This window comes from Carcharhinus amblyrhynchos, chromosome 2, assembly GCF_965287045.1.
Source record: "Carcharhinus amblyrhynchos chromosome 2, sCarAmb.v2.hapA, whole genome shotgun sequence".
Taxonomy (NCBI): Eukaryota; Metazoa; Chordata; class Chondrichthyes; order Carcharhiniformes; family Carcharhinidae; genus Carcharhinus; species Carcharhinus amblyrhynchos.
Window position 1 is genome coordinate 95,024,095 of NC_137325.1, and position 21,830 is coordinate 95,045,924.

General features: G+C 41.7%; 1 protein-coding gene across 7 annotated transcripts in view; it reads left to right on the forward strand.

The window, feature by feature from the left end:
• Positions 1-21,830, forward strand: part of tpk1 (thiamin pyrophosphokinase 1) — a 360,013-nt gene that overhangs the window by 27,090 nt on the left and 311,093 nt on the right. The window contains exon 1 of one of the 7 annotated variants that reach the window (XM_080209355.1): positions 8,187-8,238. The exons of the other annotated variants lie outside the window; for them this stretch is intronic. The gene's annotated coding sequence lies outside the window, so the exon portion shown is untranslated. Of the gene's footprint in view, positions 1-8,186; positions 8,239-21,830 lie in introns of those variants that run through there. 7 annotated transcript variants of the gene reach the window in all.

Sequence of the window (21,830 nt, forward strand, 5' to 3'; positions counted from 1 at the left end):
TCTTTAACTGCTTCGTTAATGACCTTATACCACGGTTATAAGATCAGACTGGAGATCAGCTGATGATTTCACATTGTTTATTACCACTTGCAATCCCTCAGACACTGAAGTAGTCAGTGCTTGGATGCAGGAAGACCTGGACAACATTCTGGCTTTGGCTGATTAGTCACAAGTAACATTCATGGCACATATTAGACAATGACTGTCTTCAACATGGACAATCTAGCCACATCCATTTATCATTCAATGGCATTATTATAATTGAATCCTCCACCAATAGCCCCTTGCTATTGACCAGGACTCTAACTGGGTAGGCCACATAAATACTGAGACTACAAGAGCAAGGCAGAGACAAGAAATTTTGCAATGAATAACTCCTCTCCTGACTTCTCAAAGCCTGTCCACTATTACCAAGATGCAAGTCAGTATGATGGAATACCCCTGAATGGATGCATCTGTGACAACACTGTAGAAGCTCAACACCACCCTGGACAAAGAAACTTGCTTGATTGGCAATCTATTCACCACCTTAAAAATTAACTCCCTCATTCAGAATTCAGAAACCTAAAGTTTGAAATACAGTGATGGATGTCTTCTTAAAGTCAATGATTAAGAAAGGTGGTAACAATGTTTAACTTATGTTTGTACTAGTCCTGAGATCTTTTGATTCTACAACATTGAATTTAGTTTAACTGCATGTCTTTTGAAAAAGGTTTTGCTACCAGACTAATCAGTCATCCTGTAGCTAGGCACAAGTTCAGAAAATCAGTTTGGGTGAGGGTGCCTTCTGTATTACAACAGTAACTAACTGGTAATTCAGCGGTTAATGATATGGCTTACAGGTCTTTGGCTTGTATGATGGATGAGGACATTGGGAATGTTCCACAGTCTGCGAAGGTGCATATAGCAGTGAAGGTGAGACCTAAGATATTGGGCCATTGACAGTGCACTGCATCCATCAAAGTCTTTCCTCGATTTTCATTGCAATTATATCAGGACCACTCTTAAGCAAGAATGTAGGTCTGTCGTTGACCACCTGCTTCTCCATTACATGCCAAGCAATTTTTCAACCTTTATATCGTCATGGAGTTCAGTTACGAGCGGTGTGCCTCAGGGATCTGTTTTGGGGCCACTGCTGTTTGTAATTTTTATTAATGATCTGGATGAGGGTATAGTTGGGTGGATTAGTAAATTTGCTGATGACACCAAAGTCGGAGGTGTGGTAGATTGTGAGGAAGGGTGTCATAGTTTGCAGGGAGACTTGGACAGGTTGCAGAGCTGGGCCGAGAGGTGGCGGATGGAGTTTAATGCGGAGAAGTGTGAGGTAATTCACTTTGGTAGGAATAACAGATGTGTCGAGTATAGGGCTAACGGGAGGACTCTGAATAGTGTGGATGAACAGAGGGATCTAGGTGTATGTGTACATAGATCCCTGAAAGTTGGGAATCAAGTAGATAAGGTTAAGAAGGCATACGGTGTCATGGCGTTTATTGGTAGGGGGATTGAATTTAGGAGTCGCAGCGTCGTGTTGCAACTGTACACAACTCTGGTGCGGCCGCACTTGGAGTATTGTGTGCAGTTCTGGTCCCCACATTACAGGAAGGATGTGGAGGCTTTGGAGAGGGTGCAGAGGAGGTTTACCAGGATGTTGCCTGGTATGGAGGGGAGGTCCTATGAGGAGAGACTGAGGGATTTGGGGTTGTTTTCGCTAGAAAGAAGGCGGCTAAGAGGGGATCTTATTGAAACATATAAGATGATTAGAGGTTTAGATAGGGTGGATAGTGATAGCCTTTTTCCTCGGATGGAGAAAGCTAGCACGAGGGGTCATGGCTTTAAATTAAGGGGGGGTAGTTATAGGACGGATGTCAGGGGTAGGTTCTTTACCCAGAGGGTGGTGAGGGATTGGAATGCCCTGCCTGCTGCAGTTGTAAATGCGCCTAGTTTGGGGGCGTTTAAGAGATCCATGGATAGGTTTATGGAGGAAAAGGGATTGGTTTAGGTTAGAGGGTCATTGTTTTTTAACTGGTCGGCGCAACATCGTGGGCCGAAGGGCCTGTTCTGCGCTGTAATGTTCTATGTTCTATATTTTCTTTGCAGTATGGTCATGTTGCTTCTGAATCATTTTATATGGAAGTTTTCCCAAATGTACTGCACATGTCTATCAACTGAGAAACCTGCGCTGAAATATTTTTGTTAATTAATGCGTGCTTTTTAAAGTACCATTTAATGCAAGAGTGCATCACTGAACTTTTGCTCCAAAGTGGAAGTGTGTTTCAGTGGAAGGATTTGGTGCCCCTGAAAAGTTGAATTGTTTGTTATCGGAACATTTCAGACTTCAAATTTTGAGGGTTTTTTAACTTTGCACTTTGGTCGTTTTTGATATATTTCTAATGCAGATTATTGTTGAATAAATATTTTTCACTAAGGCTCCAGAATATGTAAGACAATGTAGAAATATATGTTTTACTTTTAAAGCTATTACATCCCAACCAACAAAGAATAATTTGTTACTTATTGAACACCCAGTTTGTTTTTTCTCTAGTTCAGGTCAGCAATGTTGAGGAAGGCCAGTGTAGTGACTTCAATCAAGCCATTGAGGTTGGCCTATTGGGAAATGAACTCCCTGATTAAGGGTGCTCAGCTGAGGAATCCTGGCGGCGAACTGGCAGGAGTTGGAGACCAAAGTCACCACTCGCCTGTGTCGCTGGACAGGACTGCTCCAAGTGCTGTCTTACAGGATGTAAGTTCTCGTTATAAACCAGCTGATGGCCTCCATGCTGCAGTACCGGCTGGTCATTGTGACCCCTCCCCTTACCTTTGTCACAAACATCCAGAGAATCCATGTCTGGTTCTTCTGGGACAAAAGACTGCACTGGGTCTCTGCTGAGGTTCTGCACCTCCCGCTTGAGGAGGGTGGTCAGACGCTGGTGTGCCTTTGCTCCCAGGTGGTGACCTTCTGCCTCCAGACCCTGCAGAGATGCCTTTACATTGAACCTCCCCCTTGATGGTGTGCCCTGGTGATGTATTTCGTCCACCAGGTGCATGGCCTGAACTATGACATGAGCTCCTGTGCATAAATCTGGGGACTCTTCGGGCCTCCTTGCAGGCATTGCCCATCTTTTACCAGGACCTTCTCAAAGTCTGGAACACGGTCGCCTCGCACCAACGATCTCCTACGTCAGGAGTAGCAGCTAACGGATTCCTGAGCAGCTGCTACTCAGGAATTCGCTCCTCCAACCATATAACTTTAGGTGGCTGGTGGACAGGTGGGCCGTGGACGCCGGGCTGATCAAGATCAGGGACGTGCTGGGACATGGAGGAGTGGGCTAGATGAACTCCATGAGCTTGCTGAGCGCATAGGGTATGGCCGTCTGGCACATGGCCAAAGCGATCCAAGACCTTAGAATGGTCTTGCTTGGACCCAAGGGCTACATGGTCTCAAGGAGGCACAACTGTGCGGTGTGATCCCGCCCAAATGTACCCCTTCTCGGACGGAATTTCACATTGGCCCCAAGCTTACAGCTCCCCCTACCGGATCAGGTGCCCCACAGTTTGAGCTGCCTCGTGGAAATGCCCTCCATGCCCTTTGCTATTACATGGAGATGTTTCCTGTATGGGTTGCTGCTGCATATCTGCTACAATAATAAGAACATAAGAAATAGGAGCAGGAATAGGCTGTAGCCCTTCGAGCCTGCCCCGCCATTCAGTAAGATCATGGCTGATCTGAAGTGGATCAGTTCCACTTACCCGCTTTCTCCCCATAACCCTTAATTCCCTTGTCTATCAGAAATCTATTTACCTGTGACTTAAATATATTCAATGAGGTAGCCTTCACCACTTCAATGGGCAGAGAATTCCAGAGATTCACCACCCTTTGAGTGAAGAAGTTCCTCCTCAACTCTGTTCTACTATCATGTCCTCGTCCATTGCCTGGATACACCTTCGCAGGCCTTGTTGCAGCTGGTCGGCAGAGGTCCCCAGTGGAGGTTCCTCTACAGAGGGATCTTCCCCCACTATCTTGGTGACCTGGGGTGGAGGGTGCTGCATGGAGCAGTACCGTACAGTCATAGGTTATACCAGTTCAAGGGCACCCAAGAGTGCCCTTTTTTTGCAACCTTGTGGAGTTTGTGGACCATGTATATGTTCACTGTTATAGGCTGCACAACCTTTTCAGTTTCCTTAAAAACCTTTTGTTGATGTTTTGTTTGCACTTCAGTCCCATGCTCCTGATTTACAGATACCTGGTGTGGAGGGGAGGTGGGGAAAGAGGTGGACCTCATCGTGAACCTGCTCCTGGGCCTGGCAAGGCGTGCCATCTACAGGTTCAGGCAGCAGGCAACTGAGGGTGTCACCTGCCCCTTCAGCACGGCTATGTTCATGGCCGGGTTTCCCTGGGTAGGGAGCATGAGGTGTCTGAGGGCACCGCTAATGCCCTCTATGCCTGCTGGGCACAACAGGGACTGAGGTGTATTATTGACCTCTTTAATCACATTTTAATTTAAGTTTCCATTTTGATTTTTGTTTCAGGCGGCTCCCGTCCATTTAGAGAACTGCCCTTTTTAAGTTGTCCCTAAGTTAAGTTGATTTTGTTTATTGGTTGAATGCAAAAAGATGTCTCTGATTAAAGATCCAATTGATGGACCAATCTAGAAGTCTTTGCCTAGTAACCAGGAGTGTCAATTCCTCTGACACTGCCCCGCCCGGATGTAGACTGCTAATGGACCGCACTCTGTGTATTGCTGTTAGAGTTGTAAATAAAGGGATTTTGGTGAAGGGACTTCTGCCTCCGCAGACCTATTATAGCTAGTTATCTGAAACGGTTAAAGTGTGATGCTTAATTACACTGAGAGTGTGGATTTAGTCACTGTACTGGCTGAGGTGGTTCTTTGGGGCCGGCCTCCTCATATGTGTCCTTTTGTGATAACATGGCAAGATTGCACGGTATGGTGCTATGTGTAGAAGAACCTTCAGGCAATTGAGGATGATCTACATGAAGAGAGAGGGAAATGCTGAGGCTTAACATCTTTAAGCTATTCGGCGGAACATTTTTCTGCACTGAAACACCTCTGCTTCCTCATATTTTTAAAGTTGTCTCACATTTTTAGATGCCCCATGTTGATAACTCCTGCTTTTTCCACATTCTGATTATGGAAAACTAATACAGTACTGCAATCACTTGCTCAACAGCTTAAAATTAAAATAATTAAAAAAGGGTTGAGATGCTTATTTTAGTAGATTAAAGCTTCCTCCTCAGTGAAGGACTGGCCCCACAGGCTAGATCAGCTGTAAATTAGTTGGTGTAATATGGCCTTAATTTAAATGTTAATTTACTATTAGTGCTATTTGTTATTTTAGTACCCGAACAACATAAATGTAGTGCCCCACGAGGGACATTCTTCTTCAAAAGAAAACTTAATCCAGTGGGCTTTTAGTCAGAAACATTCCTCTAATTGGATTTAACAGATGATGCAAAAGTCCAGGGCTGCAGCCCTCTGGGAGAAGGGGAGAGAAAGAAAGATTTTCATTTAAGAACTTAAGAACTAGGAGCAGGAATAGGTAATTCAGCCTTTCAAACCTGTTTCGCCATTCAGTACAATCATGGCTGATCTCATTTCAGCCTCAACTCCATGTTCTTGTCCATTCTCTGTAACCCTTTAACACATTACTCATTAAAAACTGTCTATTTCCTCAAATGTACTCAATGTCCTGGCATCCACCTTACTTTGGATAGTGAATTCCATAGATTCACAACCCTCTGAGAGAAGTAATTTCTCTGTTTCCGTTTTGAATCTGCTACCCCTTATCCAAAAATGATGACCTCTCATTCTGGAATGCCCCACAAGAGGAAATATCCTCTCAACGTCCAATTTGTCAATCCCATTTATTATCTTATATGGCTCAATTAGATCTCCTCTTATTCTTCCAAACTCGAAAGGGTACAGCTAAACTGCTCAATTTCTCTTCATAAAACAACCCTCTTTTCTCTGGAATCAATCTAGTCACTAAACAGCTGCAGGACATTCTGAAGGAGGAGGACAAACAGACACAAATGGTGGGTACATATTGGTACCGATGCTATTGTAAAAAAAAGGGATGAGATCCTGCAAGCAGAATTTAGGGAGTTAGGAAGTAGATTAAAAAACATGTAGTAGTAGTCACTGAATTGCTTCCGATACCATGTGCTAGTGAGTTTCAAAATAGAAAGTTTGTCCAGATGAATGTGTGACTGGAGAAATGGTGCAGGAGAGAGGGCTTTAGATTTCTGGGACATAGGATCCATATCTGGGGATACTGGAACCTGTACAAGGGGATGGGATGCACCTGAACCAAAATGGAACTGGTGTCCTTGCAGGGAGGTTTGCTTGTGTTGTTGGGAAAGATTCAAATGAACTTAGCAGGGGGTTGGTATCCTGAGGGAGTGTTCCGCAGGGGAAGATTCACAGCCAAAATCGAAAGAGGCAACAAGTGAGTCAGGAGGACATAAAAGTTATTGGCCAATAAAGGCACAAGGAAGTTTGACAAGATTGAACATCATTAATTTTAATGCAAGGAGTCTGACAAGTCAGATAAGTTGAGGGCACAAATTAAAACATGGGGGTATGATGCGATTGCTGTCACTGAGAGATTGTTGAGAGAGGGTCAAGATTTGCATTCAACATTTCAATATTCAAGGATAAAGGATCCTCAGGCAACACAGGGAAAAAGGTAAAAGAGGAGGGGTTGTCACAATTTTGTTCAGGGAATCAACTGCAGCATTACGGAGGGACTAAATCTTAGAAATCTCTTCAAATGAAGCCATAACAGTAGAAAATATAATCCAAAATAAACAATCACTTTGCTGGGAGTGTTCTATAGGCCCCCTAACAGTATGGCAGAAATAGAAGAGCAGATACGTAGGCAAATGTCAAAGAAATGTAAAAATTATAGGGTAGTCATTGGGGAATTTCAACTTCCCCACTAATTGGAGTAGTCACAGTCTGAAAGGTTTTGAGGGAGCGGAATTCTTAATATGTCCAGGAGAACTTTATAAGCCAGTATGTAGAAGATTCTACAATTCAGGGGGTGATCCTGAACTTAATTTTAGATATCGAAGCCAGGTTAGTGGTTAAAATAGCAGTGGAAGAACATTTTGCAGACAGCAATCATAGCTCTGTTAGATTTAACATTGTTGCGAAAAAGGACAAGGGTGGGCTGATCTTAATAAGATCAGATATAATTTGGCCATAGTGGACTGAGAGCAGACTCTTTTATGTCCCAGAAACCTCCTTATTTCCAGAAAGGAAATAGGGAGAGTACAAGGTCAATACAGGGCCAATATGTTCCAATAAAGAAAAAGAATGGGACCAACAAATCCTGTGACCCCTGGATATTGAGAGTTATACAACATTGGATAAAGAGAAAAAGGGAGGCTTATGTCAGACATCGAGTGTTCAAACCAGCAGAAGCCCTACAGGACTAGAGAATGTACAAGAGGGAACTTTAAAAGGAAATTGAGAGCAAAAATGAAATGAAAGGATATCAGCAGATATAATAAAGGAAAATCATAGTGTTCTTTGATTTAGAAGTACATTAAGGGCAAAAGAATAATTAGGGAAACAATGGGACCCATTAGAGACCAGAGTGGTAATAGCCAGAGATGAAGACAGGCTTCTAAATGAATACTTTGTCTCTCTCACCAACGAACACCAACACAATGTAGATGTAGACATCAGGGAGAAGAGCTGTGATTCAATTGAAGAAATTAACACAGACAGAGAAAAGATTCTGAGTGACCTGGCAGGCTTAAAAGTAGATAAATTGCCAGGGTCAGATGAAATGTATTCCAGGGTGTTCAGTGAGGAATTCTAGGAAATAGTAGGAGCGCTGGCAATAATTTTCAATTCTTCTCTGGCCACTGGAGTGGTGCTGGAGGACTGGAGTACAGCCAGTGTGGTACCATTATTCAAGAAGGCAGGAAGAGATAGACCCAGATACTGCAGGCCAGTCAGTCTTAACTCTGTGGTGAGGAAATGGTGGGAAACAATTCTGAGAAATGGAATTAATCTGCATTTGGAAAGTCAGTGATTAATCAAGAACAGTCAGCACAGTTTTGTTAAGAGGAGGTCATGCCTGATTAACTTGATTGAATTTTTTGCAGAGGTGACCAGGTGTGCAGATGATAGCAATGCACTTGACATAGTCTACTTGGATATCAGCATAACTTTTGATAAGGTTCCGTGTGGGAGACTGACAGCAAAGGTATGAGCCCATGGTATCCAATGAAATTTGTCAAATTTGTTCCAGAATTGGCTGAATGGCAAGAAACAGAGGGTGATGGTTGGGGTGTTTTTCAGTCTAGAAGACTGTGTTCAGTGAGATCCTGCAGGAATGAGTGTTGGGGCCCTTGCTGTTTGTGGTTTATATTAATGATGTAGATTTGACTTGAATATAGCGGGTTGATCGGTATGTTGATGGGTGATACGAAAATTGGTAGGGTGGTAAGTAGTGAGGACGATAGCTTTAGATTACGGGAGGATATAAATGATCTGGTCAAATGGGCTGATCAGTGGCAAATGGAATTCAATCTGGATAAGTGTGAGGTGATGCATTGGCAGGATAAACAAGACAAAGGAATACATGATGAACAGCAGGACCTTGGAAAGCATCGAGGGTCAGAGGGATTTTGGTGTGTATGTACACCAATCCCTTAGATAGCAGGATAGATGGATAAAGTGGTTAAAAAGGCATATGGTATCCTTGCCTTTATTTGTCAAGGCATGGAATTTAAGAGCAGGGACTATATAAAATGTTGGTTAGGCCACAATTAGAGTATTGTGTGCAGTTCTGGAATCCACATTATAGGAGGGATGTGATAGCACTGGAAAGGGTGCAGAGGAGATTTACCAGGATGTTGCCTGGGCTGGAGAGTTTAGTTATGTAGCAGGATTGGATAGACTGGGCTTGTTTCCCTTGGAGCAGAGGAGGGTGAGGAAGGGACATGACTGAGATGTATAAAATTATGAGGTGCAAGATGGATTGACAGGAGGAAACATTTCCCCTTGATGGAGGGATCAACAACCGGGAGATAGATTTAAGCTAAAGGCAGGAGGTTGAAAGGGGATTGAGGAAAATCTTTTTCAACCGGAGGATGTGGAATTCAGGAATTCACTGTTTGAATGGGTGGTGGAGGCAGAGACCCTCAGAGAAATATTTAGATGTGCAGTTGCGATGCCAAGGCACAAAAGGCTCCCTCAGTGTACTTGAACAGGTGCAGGAGTATGGCAACTAGGGGATTTTCACAGTAACTTCATTGCAGTGTTAATGTAAAACCTACTTGTGACACTAATAAATAAACTTAAACTTAAGGCTATGGATGAGGTGCTGGAAAATGGGATTAGAGTTGTTGGATGTTTGTCTTTGACTGTCGCAGACTCAGTGGGCCCAAGGGCTACTTTCTATGTGGTAGACCTCTGTGACTCTATCTGACATTTGATAGGTATGTTGCTAGATAGGTAAGCATAGATTTGAGTTGTATTGATGATTGTTAACTATGCTTAGAAATTGAGGTGTGGGGAGTAATTTTCACATTGAATATAAAACTACACCCACTGCATAATTGAGATTGAGTCCAGCAGCATGAGTGCCAATCAAGTAACTATCCTTTTCTGGAGAATTTGAACTTTAATTGTTGCATTTGTACCTATCCTGATAGGAATTCCATTTTAATCTTTAACGCTATAGATTAATAATAGAGTTTTGATGGAGCAGTAGGTAAGCTATTTGTAGAGTACCCAACTTCTATGCTGCTTTTGTAGCTACATTGTACTTATCATGGGCCCAATTACGACTCCAGTCACTGTTTCCTAAGATGTTAATGGTTGTGGAGGAGCTGTTGGACCATCTGAAAAAAAAACATTTCTGACCTTATTGTAGAGGAAAAATATTTACTTGAATAAAATCATGCAGTACTGTCCTCAGGATCCAGTAATTGGCCTCAGACGTTCACAACCATCTTTCCGTTTTGGCTAAGATAGGGAATGTTGCAAACACTCAGCAGTGTCTGTGGAGACAGAAATTGAATTAATGTTTCTGGTTAACGATTTCCACCTGAGGTGGAAGATGAACAGCTTTCAAGCAGGCAGGGGAAGAACTTACTGTAAAATCTATAGTAGCATAGAAGGAGGTGTGATTAAATAACACAAGTGATAATGGGACAGGGATAGAAACAAAAGATGGTAATGTGCAGTTTTGCAAATTTAGGCATGAATAATGTTGAAATGAGGAAGAGAGAATGTCAAATATATTAATTGTGTGCGCAATTGCATTAATATTCAACTCTCATATCAGTGGCCTCAGCTGCATTTTTGTTTCAAACATTTCTTCTGTAAGTTATACCCATGAGATGATTACTCACTTTGGGATAGTAAACATCCCTTTTGTACCTTTTTAAGTTGACATTTTTCCTATGCTGGACTAGTTAGTAAATGATGGTTTCCAAGTTTCTGGAGTAGCTGTTATGGGATAAAATTTTGCCCAAAATTAATTTTTAGGTAAATTATAATTCTATAAAAACTGGTCAGAGAATCGCAAGATGACATTGAAACTTACTAAATAATGAAAAGGCTAGCTGCAGCTACTGTTTGCATTGATGATTCTATTGCAGTGGAGGTTAATATGTAATAAAGAGCTGTGATAAATTTGCTTTACTGCGCCGTGCTTGAAGATCTAACTATAACCATTAACTTCCCTAACTGGGCAACAAAATTCCTCTAGGAAATATATTGTTATGCCATGAAAAATGACTCGCTGCTGCTGCAGATGATCAATGTAGATATAATTCGATAGTCTTGATGAATTACGAGCTGCTGACATGATTCAATTACACATAAACTAATATCTATTTTTAGTTTTTATCTATTTAATTTAATGTAAATGTATTTGGGAGCATTTAGCAGCACACAAACAATTGCACCAAGGCACTCAAAGCGTAATTAGCCATTGAGCGATGCCAGCTTGTATTTTAGAATCAAACGAATATTTGGTTATGAAAATAATTGATTCAGACATCCTTTATGATAATCCAATGATGCACCACTATAAAATTGAGTAAAAGTTGAAATGTGTAGTTGCGTATATTATTTCATTATTAGTTTCATTTTTTTTGGCGCTTGCGATTTATCACTGGGCATGCTCACTGTGATGCATACATCTGCACCATACCCACAGCCAAGCTGAAGAACTTTGAATGTGCGGAATTCCAGCGGACTAGTAAATGGTTTTCACTTTCAGTGGATCATTGGATTTTAGCATGAAACAGATAATTGTTTGTTGAAGCAACAACACAAAATAATATCTTGAAGTTTTGTTTTACACAAGTTTTGGATTTATTTTTTTAAACGAATTTTGTGGGTAGGAAACATAACTGGATGGAGTAATGTCTCAGACACTGGGCTGTCACCTCATGCACCCAGGAATTTTACACGTCTGATCCTGTAATATAAAGAGTTTTAAATAGTCTTAATCTAGCTCCAAGTATCACTGGCCCACAGGATTGGATTGCACCTAATTTATTGTAAATTAGTGATTTTACTTGGAGAGCTGACAAGGGGACTGGAAGTGCCACACTAATACAGGAGGAATGCTCTTCTGAGCTGCATTGTATAAGGAGGAAGGGTATAGACAACTCTTCAGCCAACCACGCTGAAATGGGAAGCGCTCTATTCCTAAGTGATAACATACCTCACTTTGAGCTCAGCATGCCGCATTTCAGTTTTGAAGCTTGTGTAAATGAAATCCCTTCTTAACTGAGGCTAGATGCTAATCATATTTAGTGGTAGTGATATTATTTTAGCTTTCACTGTGGAAGGGATGGAATTAGTATGACAAATGTAGGAGTCATGAGTAAGCTTGTTCTCTAATTTATATAATACAAATTATTGCACCATGTCTCTAATCTTGACGTTCAAAGTTCATATTACTAAATTATGACTTAATTACTTTAAAAAAAGACACAGAGATAGGTTGTTGAGCCTAGACAGAGGTTGGAATTGGTGAATTCTTAGCAATTCCTGGTTAATGCTTAATGTGACCTGATAGTTATACCTGTTGTGATGGTTGACTCTCTTTTACCTGAGTGGAAGTTTTAACATTTTAAACCTTGGCATTTTTAAGATGTGTAAATAGATCTAAAATTTGTATATTTATGGACTTCCTTTTGTGTTTGACTGCAATTCTCTATGAAAATGCATTTATGCTAATTCTACACAGTTCAGATATAAGAGCCAACACCAAAAGCCCAAATACTTAGAGCATCATGACATGAGTAGTATTCTTCAGCCAAAACAAAGTAAACGCATTTTAAAACTCTGAAGTTTTTCATTGGTTGCAGGTTAAGTGCAGTAATTCTTTCAAAGTGCACTTTACTTTTTCCCTCTTGACAAATTAATATCTCTTCACTGTGGATGTCATTGGAAAGCATTTTTGCACTCTTATTGTCAAGTGCAGAATATTAACTGGCACTAGATAATGCTGGAAAACAGGATTATGTTTTGAGTTGTCAATAAAAAAAGTATAACGTGCAAGCTCATAAATATGTATAAAAAGCAATAGATATACTTGTATCTATGAATTTACGTTATTCAGTAAATGCATGTGCCAATAATTGCTTTGGAATAAGTAAAATATCTGTCATGGTAAGTGAATGTAAATCAGTCTACCATGAACAATAGAAAATAATGAAATTCAGATAATCTCAATGGAAAGGTTATAGAATAATAGAAAGATATTGTGCAAAAAGAGGCCATTTTGTCCAATGAATGTATGTTGTCTCTTTGAAGGAGTCAGCCAGTCAGTTATATGACTCAACTCTGTTGCCAAAGCCCTGCAGTTTTTTTCTCCTTAAAGTATTTATCAGTCATTTCACCTGTTCATCCAATTCTCTTTTGCAAGTTACTGTTGAATCTGCTTCCAACACCCTTTCAGGCAGTGTATTCCAGATCACAATAACGTGGTCCATATGTCATCATTTGGAGGAGTGGGATGGACTGTTGACTGCAGAGAACTGGCATGGACTTGATGGGATGAATGTCCTCCTTTTGTGCCATTAAACTACTAAGGATAGTTAATTTGCCTATTGCCTTAGATCTGTGTCCTCTGGTACAAACCTTCCTCCCCCAGAAAGCTTTTCCCTATTTACACTACCAAAATTTCTGTTAATCTTCTATGTTATACAGAGAATACTTCAATTCCTTAAGTCTATACACGTAACTGAAGTCCCTTGTCTCTAGCACCAATCTTCTAAACCCCTTCTTCATCTTTTCTAAGACCTTGAAATTCTTTGTAAAGTTTGATTCTACAATTAGACACAATAATCCCAGCTGAGATCTGACCAGTAATACATAGAATGATATATATAGAGAGCATGATTCCATGAAGTCTATTCTTCTATTAAGAACACCAAGGATCCCTATCCCTATTAATAGTCTTCTCAACTTGTCCTGCTACCTTCAAACACTTGTGTACATACACCTCCAGGTGCATCTCTGGTAATGCACCCCCTTTAAAATTTTATTATTTATATTATGATGTCTCTCTTCTTATCAAAGTGTCTCACTTCACAATTCTGTGTATTGCTGTAGTTGCTGAATGTAATCCTGCCAATTTTTGAATAGATATAGATAACATCCTCTATTCCTCTGGGAACATTCCTGTATCTAAGTAGAGTTATAGCCAGCAGCTTCTGCAATTTCCATTCACTCACAGTAATGTTGGACCAGGTGACATTTCCATTTTGAGTGTCACCAACTGTTTATAATTATCTAATATCACTACTACCTCCTCCTGTACTTCTACATTGACAACATCCTCTTCTCTTGTGAAGACAGATGCAAAATGCTCAGTTAGAACTTCTGCTTTCAAAAGGTCTTCTTGTGTTTATAACTTTTGAGTTTCCTTTTGTGTTAACTGTTGATCTCCTTAATTTTTCTTCCATAGAATTCCGACTGTGCCGAAGGAGCCACGTTGGCCTATCGAGTCTGCACTGACCACAATCCCACCCAGGCCCTATCCCTGTAACCCTACATATTTACCCTAGCTAGTCCCCCTGACACCAATGGTCAATTTAGCATGGCCATTCATAAGAACATAAGAAATAGGAGCAGGAGTAGGCCATCTGGCCCTTCGAGCCTGCCCCGCCATTCAATAAGATCATGGCTGATCTGTCGTGGCTCAGTTCCACTTTCCCGCCCTCTCCCCATAACCCTTAATCCCCTCTCTTATCAAAAACCCATCAACCCGCTTCTTGAAAATATTTAGCGAGGCAGCCTCCACCACTTCAATGGGTAGAGAATTCCAGAGATTCACCACCCTTTGAGTGAAGAAGTTCCTCCTCAACTCCGTTTTAAAACGCCCCCCCTTTATCTTGAGACTGTGCCCCCTAGTCCTACTGTCTTTTTTTAGTGGGAAGAGTCTCTCCACCTCTATCCTATCCATCCCATTCATCATCTTATACGTCTCAATGAGATCTCCCCTCATTCTTCTAAACTCCAATGAGTACAAGCCTAGTTTATTCAGCCTCTCCTCATAGTTCAACCCCCTCAACTCCGGTATCAGCCTAGTAAACCTCCTCTGCACTCCCTCCAAGGCCAAAATATCTTTGCGCAGGTGCGGCGCCCAAAACTGCACACAGTACTCCAGCTGCGGCCTCACCAATGCCCTATACAGCTGCAGCAAGACCTCCCTACTTTTATATTCAATCCCCTTCGCTATGAAGGCCAGCATCCCATTCGCCTTCCTGACCACCTGCCCCATTCCACCTACCCCGCACATCTTTGGAGTATGGGAGGAATTTGGAGCACCCAGAGGAAACCCACGCAGACAGAGGAAGACATGCAAACGTCACACACACACTGACCCGAGGCCGCATTTGAACCTAGGTCCCTGGAGCTGTGAAGCAGCAGTGCTAACCACTGTGCCACCATGCTGCCCCACTTCTTACTTTATAATTGGCTGTGCATTCATCATAAACCTCTTTTAATTAAATCCCTATAACTTTAGGAGCACTAGATTTGGAGGCACTTAGTTTCCCTGGACTTAGACCATAAGATATAGAAACAGAATTAGGCCATTCAGTCCATCAAGTCCACTCTGCCATTCAATCATGGCTGATATGATTCTCATCCCCATTCTCCTGCCTTCTCCCCATAACCCTTGATCCCCTTCTTATTAACAACATGTCTATCTCTGCCTTAAAGACACTCAATGACCTGGCCACCATAGCCCTCTGTGGCAATGAGTTCTGGCTGAAGAAACTCCTCCTCATCTCAGTTTTAAAGGAGCGTCCTTTCACTCTGAGGTTGTGCCCTCAACTTCTATCTCTCCCTCTAGTGGAAACATCCTCTCTATATCCACTCTATCTAGGCGTCTCAGTGTTCTGTGAGTTTCAGTTAGATCCCCCTCATCCTTCTGAACTCAATCGAGTATAGGTGTTCATTCTGTAAGAAAGACTTGCATTTGTGGAACACCTCAAGTCTGTACAATAGTGCTTTACACCATGGAGGCATTTTTGATGGCAGTTACTGTTGTAATGTAGGAAATGTGGCAGCCAATTTGCACACAGCAAGTTTCCACAAACAGCAATGTAGGAGAATGGAGCAGATAATCTGTTTTCGTGATGTATATTGAGGGACAAAAATTGGTTAGGACACTGGATAACTCCTTTACTTTGCAATGGTGCTGTGGAATCCTTTACATCCATCCCTAACAGAAACATTTGGCATCATTTTATGTTTAAACAATCCGTGACATCATTTGACATAAAAAGGTGTAATTTGGAATAGGTTTTTTATGGCAGAAATAATAATTATTTTCCAGCAACCACCCTCAATTTTCATTTTTTAAAAGTGTCATAATTTCTTTTGGTTGCTCCTGCTTATTTCAGGGGTTAAAGTGTTCAGAAACATTCAAAAGTCATCTTGGCTTTGACAAATTTGTGGATCGTTAGAGTTCAGACATGATCATTAGAGTTCGGACATGATCATTGGCATTTAAAAGAATTCATTTGCACTCAGAAACATTCACTAATGTTCAATGTGTAACTTTTAAGAGAAATTATTTTTAAGCAAATCAGATTTTCCTATTAAAACCAATGTAAAACTGCAATTAGAATCGGTAAGAACTTTCTCATTGAGGGAAAAAGTTAAAACATTATACCCTGTACAAGAAAATACTTTACTTTGTTAAATTCCTATATTGGTAAATGAAATGTATTTAAATTTAAAAATATAAAAGGAATATGGTAACTTTCTTCTTGCAGCACCTCCTGCTCATTGCTAAATCTGCTTGCCACTGATCTCGTTTCCCAAACCTCCTGCTTGTCATGCATCTTACTCCCTGACCGTCCTCCTTATTGTAACCATGTTGCTTGTGGCCTCAACCATTCCCTGGCCAACCTTCTAATTCTTGTATCCCTCTGGTCCCCTCCCTCCTTGAAACACCACTTTGTGATTCCTCAGGACCCACAGCCTTTCAAAGTGAGCACTGAAGAAGGGTCATAGGAGTTGCCCATGGTGCCAGGGAGCACAAGGCAACTAGGGTTCTATTTTTTTTAAATCCAGCTAGCCAATTTCAATCAATCTTCCAGGGAGCAGTGCTTTGGAATATTATAGGGGGCATTGGTGTGGACCAAGATCTCAGAATGATGGACTTCCTCGATAGACCAGGAGAAAGACTGCAATGTCTGGACGTTGGATGGTGATCCAGTCCACAGTTGTGCAGGTTAGGTGAATTGTCCATGCTAAATTGCCTCTGTGTGCCAGGGGATTGACAGGGTAAATACATGGTTTGATTTGATTTATTATTGTCGTATGTATTAACATAAAGTTAAAAGAATTGTTTCTTGCATGCTTTACGGACAAAACATATTGTTTATAGAGAAGGAAGTGAGAGAGTGCAGAATGTAGTGTCACGGTCATAGCTAGGGTGTAGAGAAAGACCAACTTAATGCAAGCTAAGTCCATTCAAAGGTCTGACAGCAGCAGGGAAGAAGCTGTTCTTGAATCGGTTGGTTCATGACTTCAGATTTTTATATCTTTTTCCCAACGGAAGAAGGTGGAAGAGAGAATATCCAGGGTGTGTGTGGTCCATAATTATGTTGGCTGCTTTGCCGAGGCAGTAGGAAGTGTTGACTAAGTCGATTGTTGGGGGTCTGGTTTGCATGGTGGATTGGGCTACATTCACGACCCTTTGTAGTTTTTTTGCAGTCTTTTGCAGGAACCATACCAAGCTGTGATACAGCCAGAAAGAATGCTTTCTATAGTGCATCTGTAAAATTTGGTGAGAGTTGTAGCTGACATGCTAAATTTCCTTAGTCTTCTGAGAAAGTAGAGGCATTAACTATAGTGTCAGCATGGAGGGACCAGGACAGGTTGTTGGTGATCTGGACACCTAAAATCTTGAAGCTCTCGACCCTTTCTGTTTCATCCCCATTGATGTAGACAGGGGCATGTTCTGCTTTATGCTTCCTGAATTGATGACGATCTCCCTTTATTGACATTGAGGGAGAGATTATTGTTGCCGCATCGGTTCACCAGATTCTCTATCTCATTCCTGTACTCTGTCTTGTCATTGTTTGAAATCTGACTCCCTACAGGTTCTGAGGATAGGGCCTGGATTGGAATGTTGTCAGGGCTCGATGGGCTGAATGGCCTCCTTCTGCACCATAGAGATTCTATGATTCTATTCTCTTGGAAGGAATTGAGGCGAGCCATAAATGAGTTTCAGGTGCGACTCCTGAAATTAAAAATCAGTGGCCTCATCCATCAGCTGTACACATGCAGTGAACATGAAAATCTTCAGAAAAGAAATGCCGGAGTGGTAATACGGTATGTTCTGGCAGCAGTATAGCCCTGAATGCTGTGAAAATCACACAATATTTGAAACCAAAAGCGCCAACAGTTTCCCACTGTGAATTTCCCATCACATGGCTGATGGTACAGCTGTTGATATTTTTACCATAACAGTGAGCCACAACTCCAAAATGCCTGCAAAAATATCAATAGAAGCTACTTGTGAATACCTTTACCTCACCCACTTAAATATGATCCATTAGCCAGACTTCATTTCTCAGAACCAAATCCAATATATCATTAATCAATTTATAATTGTGCATGTTCACTGATTCTCGCATTAGAATGTTAAAAGTTATTTTTGATTTATTGTACTTCAAGAATGTTTTCTGAACTTCATTTTATCCTGTGTGCAATGAAGTTCCTCAAAGGTAAATGTTGGGCCTTGCACTTTTCCTGATATATATTAATGATCTGGACCTTGGTGTAGAGAACAAAGTTTCAATGTTGTGGACAAAACAAAACTCCAAAGCATTGTGAACTGTGAGGAGGGTAGTGTAGAAATTCGAAAGGACATGGACAAATTGGTGGAATTGGGGGACAGGTGACAGACTGAGTTAATGCAGAGAAATGTGAAGTGATTAATTTTGGTAGGAAGAGCATGAAGAGTCAATATCAAACGAAGGGTCCAACTCTCAAGGGATTGTAGGAGCAGAAGGACCTGAAGGTATATGCACATAAGTCATTCAAGTTGACAGAACAGATTGAGAGACATTAGAGACGGTGTAGAAAAGATTAATGAGATTAGTTCCAGGGATGAGAAACTTCAGTTATGAAGATAGGTTCAAAAATTAGTCTTGTTTTCCTTCGAGATTGAAGGCTGAGAGGTGTCCAAAACCATGAAGGATCTGGACAGAGTGGATAGGGAGAAAGTATTTCCACTCATGAAAGAATTGAGAATGAGAAGACACATATTTAAAGTAAAAGCGATATGAGGAGAAGCTTTTTCACATAGCTTTTGGAGGATACTTAATAAAGAATTGAACAAATAAGGTTTTGAAACCAACAGCTTGGCTTATGCCTGATCCCCAACAGAGGGAATTCAGACCTGTAGTCTGGATAGACTTCCCTTTAAGGACATATTGAAATCTTCCCAAATTACCAAAATTCTCCACGTCCCAGGACAGGACAATGTCCTTGCTACTGCATTAACCCAGATTTCAAAGAAAGGGAACTGATATTGCCCCTGCTGGTTGCAAGTCTGAAATGCCAATGTGAATGAAAGAATGCATATGTACTACTTTACTTACTATTCTTCTTACATAAAACCATATAGAAAAAATAGGATTTATAATTTTCTTTGAGGCCTCAAGATCTATAACAGGTCTGAGACTTCACTCCATATTTTTTAATAGAATTTGAATGTAATCATCAATGTTAATTTCTAACATTTTAAAACTGGACAATTACCTTTAAAAAATAACTGAAGTCATGTCTGGTTGTGACCCTTGAACAACAAATGGCTATCTGGCAGTATCACAGAAAGTCGTGTCTAGTTATCTGTGTGGGCTGCAGAGGCCCCTTGGCCATCCACATTTCGGATACTCAGACTGGTCAACCAAAGTCTACTCGTCTGCTCACACAAGAGCACTGCAATCTTCCTCAATTCTTAAATCTGAGACATGTTACAACCTTGGGGTTCTAAACAAGGAATCCATGTCCTTTATCAAAAATGGTATGGAGAGATGGGAGTTATGGAGATAGCATGGTGGCGCAGCGGTTAGAACTGCTGTCTCACAGTGCCTGGGATTTGGATTTGATTCTGATTTTGGGTGACAGTGTGGAGTTTACATGTTCTCCCTGTTTCTGTGTGGATTTCCTCTGGGTGCTCTGGAAGCATGTTCGATCATTGTTTTCAGAAGGGAATTGGATAAACAGCTGAAAGGAAAGATATGCAGGGCTATGTGTTTGAGTTTTGGGGATTAAAACTTTTGCTTATTTGCTCTTTCAATAGTTCAGTTTAGATCTGACAGGTCAAGTTGCTTCCTCTGTGCTATTACCATTTCATGATTCTTTCATAAGTGACAGGCATTGACTATCTCCAACAAAAAAGGCCAAAAACGTTCCCCCAAATCTTCAACAGTATTGTCTTCAAAATTCTGAGGATTATTGTTGACCAGAAAGCTAATTTGACCAGCCTTGTCAAGAATGTCATTGAAATAAGAGCAGGCTTTTTGTGGCTCACTAAACCTTTATGCCTATGCATGGTCTCTGGCTCAGGTCAGTTGAGTGATGGCGTTCTCACTTGAATGGGTGCAACTATAACAACACTCTAAGATCTACACCATCTACTATAAAGCAGTCTGATATTCCTGCCATTAGATTGAATCTCCAGTTGAAGTATGAATTATCCACAGGATGTGCTGCTGTAAATCAGAGCCAATGTCAGTGATGGGCAATGTAGGCATGTGAGTGGGCTGCATGAGTACCCCTCTTTCATCTCAGTGAGCCTCAAGACTGAAATCAGACTTGTTCAAAAACATTCAATACATGCCGAATATTTCATAATGAGTTATAGAAAGTGCTCAATCACTATATAGTAATAGAACTGTCATCAACTTCAAGTGGTAACAACAAAAGAAATATTTACACTTGATTGGATGCAGAGGGAGCACACAGCTCTCACAGTCAATGTTGTGTGCAATCAGCAGGCGCCTCACTTCACTTTATGTATCTTTCACTTCAGTTATATTGATGAGATTAAATCATGCGGATGGAAATCAGTGTAATGTGGCAATTCTGTGGGAGCATAGGAATTCTCCCAAAAAAATTCTAAGAGCTGAATTCGCGTGAAAACTCCTGCCGATTTTTTTTTTAAAGCAGAATTTTCAGAATGAATCTCCCACCTTCTGAGTACTGCAGAGTGCCCTAGCATGATTCACTGTGAAAATCAGTGGGTAGGGCCCACTCACACTGGAGAATCCGGCAGTATAGCATTGAGCGGACCACTATGCATGTGTCAAACTGATTACTGGTTAGCCCCACAGCCCTGCACTGCTGCCACTGTGACTCCTCCCATCCCCTGATCACTGGCCTCCCAGACCTCTCCAGGCCAGCCCCTATAATCCTCCCCCATCCCCGGCAGTCCTGACTCTCCCCACCGCTCTGGCAGCCCCAACCCCCCGCGGCAGCCTCAACCGTCTCCTTGTCACCTGGATGGCCAGTCCCAATCACCCCTTTCCCCCTCTTTCCCAGCAATCCTCTGGTGAAATGGCAACAGGATTGCCCACCCCCACCGATTGGCCCCCAATAGGCCCCACCCCAGTAGTCCTCAACCCACCTGGCCCTGGTAGGCAGTGCCAGTGTGCTCCTTGGGCAGTGCCAGGGAGCCTGCCAAGCACTGCTAGATTGGCACTGTCCAAGTGGCACTCCCTCTTAATCCCAACCTCCCAAGGGGACCTTCCAGGCCTCTGTTCCCTCCAGCAAGACCAGGCCTCTTGCTCCCTGTTAGTGGGAAGTTGTTGTAAACTTCTGGCAGGAATGAGACCTGGGCCCGCTAATGAAATGTGAATGTTAATTTAAATATTTAAGTCAGTTCCACACTGATTTCTAGTGCGAAGCTGATTATCCCAAAAACCCTGGAGCTAGAGACGCATGGAGGCCGTGGCATGAATTATACTGTAAATGGCAGAACCCCTGGGAATGTTAACATACAGAGGGATTTGGGCATGCAGGTCCGCAGTTCCCTAAAAGTAGCAACATAGGTGGCCAGGGTGATTAAGAAAGTATATGGCATGCTTGCCTCCTTCAGTTGATGCATTCAGTACAAGAGTTGGAAAATCATGTTGCAGCTTTATAAAACCTTGGTTAGGCCACATTTGGAATATTGCATACAGTACTGGTCACAACACTACCAGAAGGACTTGGAAGCATTGGAGAGAGTGCAAAGAAAGTTCATCAAGATGTTACCTGGTCCCGAGAGTGTTGGTTATGAGGGGAGGTTGAATA